Raw genomic sequence first — 6,702 nt, forward strand, 5'->3', positions numbered from 1 at the left:
AGAAGTTAGTGACCTGATATGCTAGATTCTGAGAGCCAAAACAAAAAGAACAAAAATTGGAACATGGAATATGTTGATGCTATACAAGAGTAGAAAAATGGCACAGGTATTGAGAGAATTTGAAGAATACCAGTTCAGTATCTTGGGAATCTTTGGAGTAGATATGGGAAACTGTAGCAATGGCAAAATAATCCTCTACTCATGACGAGCAATCCACTTGTGGAGATGACATGGCTAATAGAGCCCGTATCATGACACAGTGGCAAATTTGTAATGGAGGTAGATAGAAAAGTGTAGAGTCATCCAGAGAGAACAATGGATTTGGGAACAAATAGAGCAACATAGACAGTGCAAGCAGAAGAGAAAGCAAGTTGTACCAAAGAGTTGCAGGATTAAGATCAACATGTGAAGCAGAGCTGTAAATGTATGTAAATGAAATGTATCAGTGAGAAACATGTCAGGGAAAATTCTGGCTACAGCAAAGGAGAAAGATCAGTGCTGGATGGAACCGAGAAATTCTACATCAGCAGTCCTGTACTGCTTCAAACTGGTGTCTGCTGAGACGAAGGGATATAGAAATGAGGAAGGCCAAGAGCTTATGTCGCACAGGACTGTCCACGATCACTTGGAGCAAATCAACATTGTCCGGCACAGGTGCTGAAGGAGTCACAGGTGACAGGGAACGATGAGATCAGCTTAGTACTCAATGTGCCTGAAGGAGGACCAAAGTAGAAGAACGTATGGTGGGAGATGGTGCTGCTGTCTTAATACACACATAATACACACATGAACAGGAATCTGGTCATAATATACACATAATATACACAAGGACACCAGCCACCAGCATTTAATAAAGAACTCTCCAAAAGACTGCTGGGTACAGATATGAAACTATAAAGTAATGCAGGTTTAAAAGTCCCCATATCCATGCCCTGCGCCATAATACTTTTTTATTACTGAAAGGCCTGGCTTTTTACAACTGAAAGGAAGCACAGTCGCTGAAAGTTTGGGGAAGTAATTCACAAAACATTGTGATAATGTTTTGATCATCATTTGGAAATGGTAATCAGAATTGTTACTGATCATCTATGTAATTTACTTAAATTACTTTAGAATTATATGGAACTTGGCACATCCATATTTACTGATGAGTTTCTTTATTTAAAAAACTGTATTTTGCACTTATACTCATTGGCCAATTTATTAGTTTTATCCACCTAATAGGTGCATTTTATAGGTGTGCAATTAAACCCTATGACAAATTGCACATAATGCATCATTTGTAACTTTTCCTGGACCCCATTCATTACAGGTAAGTTTCTAACCACTGGTGACAGCATATTATTTGCATAAAAGACCAATGTCAACACGGCGGTCACATTAATACGGTGGTGACATAAGAGTTTGTGGACATGTTACTGGACTTTTTACATGCATCAAAATCACTGCTAATGTAACTAATTCCATCTGTGCGTGGCAACAGAAGAAATAAAGCTCAGGAACTCAGGAACCTGAATCCAAAATCTGGTCCTAATTTTTTGGTTAATACCACAGGACATATGTCTCAGGCTCTTTCATATTCCTAATTATTGCCATATTTAGATTAGCTGGAATTACAAGAAATGGAGAAATGGTTCTTGGTCTTCAAATCACAGCCTTTTAGTTGCAAGTATCATAGATTTTTCACCTGTTCATTAAACTGGGAGTCAGACATGACAACAAAGCAGACAGCTTTAAAATATAAATCACATTAACTCTTCAGTAAACTACAAGATATTACAAATTATCTAACAAAACTGAGTAAAAATAAAATGAATCATAAACTGGATTGAAAAATTGAAATTAAAGATCTGTGGGCTATTAAATAAATAAATGTGTTCTATTAAATAACTTCCCATCTACAGATGTTTTTGCAAAAAAAATGTATGTGCATAATAAAGTGAGTTTGAATATAATTACATTTCCAAATGTAAGTATGCAATAAAGTGTATGTGTTTACAGTGAAAGCCTTCATGCCTTTCCTCAGTGTCTCAGTGTGTTCCCTTATTCTACAGGATTAGATTTTTTGGAAATTTACTTTTTTCTGTCTGCTGCTGTAAATGTTTCAGTGGTCAGTATTCCTTCCTGTGCAGCTTCAGCATAACATGAATGTTTCCAGCATTGATTTGGGTCACTAGTGAACTTTAAAGGACCAGAACCAGAACCAGATCTTTGTATTGTAATCGCAAATATTGCATTTTTTAATGGATGTTGTAGGTTTCAGTCTGTTGACTGTGGGTTACAAAAGAGGCTTTAGTGTAATTGAAATGAACAAATTGGAGATTAACATTTTAGGTGAGCTTGATGACTTAGTGCCTCTACTTACTTTTACTTCAAATAATATGATTGTAATACATGGAATACAAAAATGCAATAAAATGTCAAAATAATGCTTAAGGTAAAGTTGAGTCTGACAAGCAATTTTACAAAAGAGGTTACATCAGGTACTGGATATCTGATCTATGAATATGATTGGGAACTGTCCAACTTTGATGAATCGACTTCTCTTTTCTTTAGCCAGTGCCAACATGCTTATCAATCCTCTCTGTTCATAGAGGCTGACTGACCCTGAGGGGCAATAGTCCTTGACAGTATGTGGGATCCTCTTCCTGTTTACTGCCTTTGTTCTGTGACTCACCAGCAACATTGCAGCCAGTGGAGGAGTCTCCTTCACCCACAATCTCCAGAGAAACCCTGAAGTCTGCTCACACAAGGCTGTGAGTCACTGTGGATGCGGGCGCCACTAAGTAGGCAATGTAAACATTAATTTGATCTGTCTGCAAATATTAGGGGCAGAATAACTGCCTAAGACTGTTTGTCATTGTTGTATAGGAACATATGCCCATAGATACAATACTTCCTGAAAGTGAAGACAAATGGTGACATGTTTGCCGCTCATATTTTTTTGTACCAGCGACCGCTATTATTATTTACTTACTTGGTTGCTTGGGGCATACAACTGACAAAGACCACTGTTTTGATAATAAATTGTCCAATTACATGTCACATAGGGTAATAACAGGGTCCTAGACTGGGTTTGTTATGCTGTTGGGACTGCCCAAGTAATTCATCTGCCATCCATTCTCTTACTTCACACACACTGGTCAATCACAAAAAGGAAACATACACAGCCCTTGTCACCGGTTTTCCAGCCATCCAGGTTCCAGGGAGCTGACAGAAGGGAACTGACACTTTTTCACAGCCCTGGCTGGGTGCTTCCTCTGCTGATAGGGCAGATGCAGATAGCCCTCCATGGAGTCCTCCACACTGGGGCTTAGTGCCTATCTTATCTGGCCAGAGTTTGGTATGCTTTTGCTCAGGCGACAGCAGGATGTGTGAAAGGCTATCCGAGCTGTGCGTACATGCCAGCAGCCTACTGGCATATTACATTTACTGGCATTGTGTTCACTTCCTCTTCATTTATGTTTTGTTATGAGGTAAATTTTTTAATTTACATTTTTTAGATACATTTATTTTTAAACCAGGGAAAGCCAAAACACCTAAGCCAATATATATATATATATTTGTGTGTGTGTATATATATATATATATATATATATATATATATATATATATATATATATATATATATATATATCCTCCTCTTAAATATAGACTTTCAAATTAGAGGAGCAGAGTGTGTGAGGGAAGATTGCGTGGGACTTGAGACAGCTTAACTATTCCCTTTGCATCCTGCTTTTAGAGTGATCTTCATTCAGCAGCCTAACGACGTCTAGACAAAGTGGCTGGGATGAGCCACTCTTTTATGAATGTGTAATGTCTTCCCACACATATTGTCCTTGGCCAGGTTTGTCTGCTTCAGGCTAACCACTGAATGAAATGGAAGACGAGAAACACCCTGTTTTTCTGCCGCTTTTAGATGTGCTTGTACTGTGCATTATGAGCAAGCTATGCTATGCTATGAAATAGTATAAGTTAGCTTTATGTTTCCCTTTGCAAACTGTAGGATGTTATTAGATGTTATAAAGCAGCCTTCGAATTCAAATAAATATAAAAGATGGCTAAATATACTCCAGGTAAGACTATACTGTACCTGTCATTTTAACAACATTGTGCTTATTTTGCATAAAACTGGTCTGAGAAAGTTGGCGTAAGGTAAAATTATCCTGACATATCCTGGTGACTCAAGAGCTGTCTTACACAGTTAGCTATTAGGCAGGGAGTACCTCCTGTGTTCCCTCCCCATGGGAAACTGGAACTTTATCTCACTAGCAGAGCAAATGTAAACACTCCACCACATCCTCCATCTGTCCAGTCTTGCTGCCTGGCTGATAAGTGCAATTGTCCTTGCTAAGTGAGGTATGACACAGATGGTTTTTTCATGATTTGTTGCCCTGTTGCTCCCAAAGAAGCATGTTATGTGTTCACGACACTTTTTTTGTGTTTTTACATGTACACAAGTAGAGGTGGGCAGATTGTGTGCTGCGCTGCTACGCTGATTTATGTTGCTGTCGCTGCTTGCCATGATAGACATTAAAGACATACCTTTGTGCCATGATGAACATTAAACACATGACTTTGTGCCATGATGGACATTAAAGACATACCTTTGTACCATGATGAACATTAAAGATGTAACTTTGTGCCATGATGAATGAATGAATGATGAATGAATGTTCAATTTATATAGCGCTTTTCAGGATACCCAAGGCACTTTACAATTATTAACTCAGGTACAAGTCTCAGACAACCAATCACACACACACACCGGCGATGATGGATATTAAAGACATATCTTTGTGCCATGATGAACATTAAAGATGTACCTTTGTGCCATGATGGACATTAAAGACGTGACTTTGTGCCATTATGGACATTAAAGATGTGACTTTGTGCCATGATGGACATTAAAGACGTGCCTTTGTACCATAATGGACATTAAAGATGTTCCTTTGTGCCATATGGACATTAAAGACGTGCCTTTGTACCATAATGGACATTAAAGATGTTCCTTTGTGCCATAATGGACATTAAAGATGTGTCTTCGTCACCCTCACCCCCTGCTCCTTCATTTACTCCACAACATGTTACAGTCATTCCTAGTAAATCTAACAAATACACTTTTACATATAATTAAAATCCTAAATACAAGGTAACATTGTGTGCATTAATATGAAGTATGAATGAAATATGTACTTCGTAGTAGAAGTAAACATGTTCATAAATGAAGTAGTTTAAGTTTGTACAGAATGTACAGTCTTTCAAGACAAAAGCCAGGTTTGACCAGTCAGCAAAGTACACCTTAATAGTTCTTGTAACTGCCAATCATTGGGACATTCAGTCAGTAAAGTCATCTAGAAATATGCTAATGAATCCAGAGGTATTTTCTGTAACAGGTAAACAGGCTGGCCCCAATAGTGCCATGCTTTAGCACAATCACTTTAGTCAGTACTTCTGCTTGCCCTTTGTTTCGTGTGACAGAGACATTGATGTACTTTCGCCCACCTTCCCTCTCACATATGATTGGATGTATCCTTGAATACCTAGGCACACAGGTGTGACACACAACCACAAACATACAACATCCTTAAACATTCATATTATTAGGTGTCTATGTTTGAAAGCTATACTATGTTCTGTATCATGTCCTGGCAGTATAGTGAAAACAGATTGTGTAATTATAATGTGAAGAGAGATAATTATTATGCAGTACTGAACATTTTAAATAGAGGCTTTGGGCCCTTTCTTGAAGTCTGGTGTGTTTCATCTCCTGACAGAAAGAAATAGCTGAATGAACAAGAAAGAAAAGCAACATCAGGGAGCAGTTTTAAGAACTTTTTAGAAGACCTAAGTAAAAAAAAAAAAGAATTATGATGGGGAACTGAAAATGACTTGTCAGGTGGACAAGTCATTATGCATCCTGTATTTGTATGGGGTTTTAGTAAAGTTTCACCTATGTGAGTTGTAAGGCACCCCAGTATAGTGTGTGTGTGTGTGTGTGTGTGTGTGTGTGTGTGTGTGTGTGTGTGTGTGTGTGTGTGTGTGTGTGTGTGTGTGTGTGTGTGTGTGATGAGTGTAAGGGTTGGTGAGTGAGGAATTGAGTCATGTGTAAATGCAATTATCTCATCAAACTACCACTGCAGTTGCTGACATTTGATGAGCCAAAGAAAGACAGTTTGAGGTCAGGAGCCTTCACCACCTCCTGCGTCCATCCTGTGAACAGCCTACAGCTTTTCCTCAGCCTGCTGGTTGTGAAGCCCATCTAGGGTGATTTGCCAGTCACTACTCTGAACATTTTTAGTTTTTCTAATAAAATAACACTATATTGACAATTTATTGGAAATTTTCAAAATTCTATTCACATCTTTGGTAAATACATTTCTGAAACTTAGCATTGAGTTTAAATAATAAATAATAAATAAATAAAACTGACAAATCAAAGTTTTTAAATATATCAGTCATTTAAAAGGAAAAAAAACAAAACTAGCTGGTGGCTGTACCATTCAAACATGACATGACTGTTAACATTTTTTCTTCCTTGTCTGTGTTTGCTATTTGGCTTCAAGCTAAGGGTTGGTGATCTCTATTCAGGGTGAACTTAAAACCTCCCCCATACCCACACCTTCAGACAACGCTGTATTTACAGTAGAGACTCAAGTCAGGGCGCGTCCCTCCCCCACTGGCCACACATCCTGCATGCTG

Source organism: Brachyhypopomus gauderio, chromosome 1 (genome assembly GCF_052324685.1).
Source record: "Brachyhypopomus gauderio isolate BG-103 chromosome 1, BGAUD_0.2, whole genome shotgun sequence".
Taxonomy (NCBI): domain Eukaryota; kingdom Metazoa; phylum Chordata; class Actinopteri; order Gymnotiformes; family Hypopomidae; genus Brachyhypopomus; species Brachyhypopomus gauderio.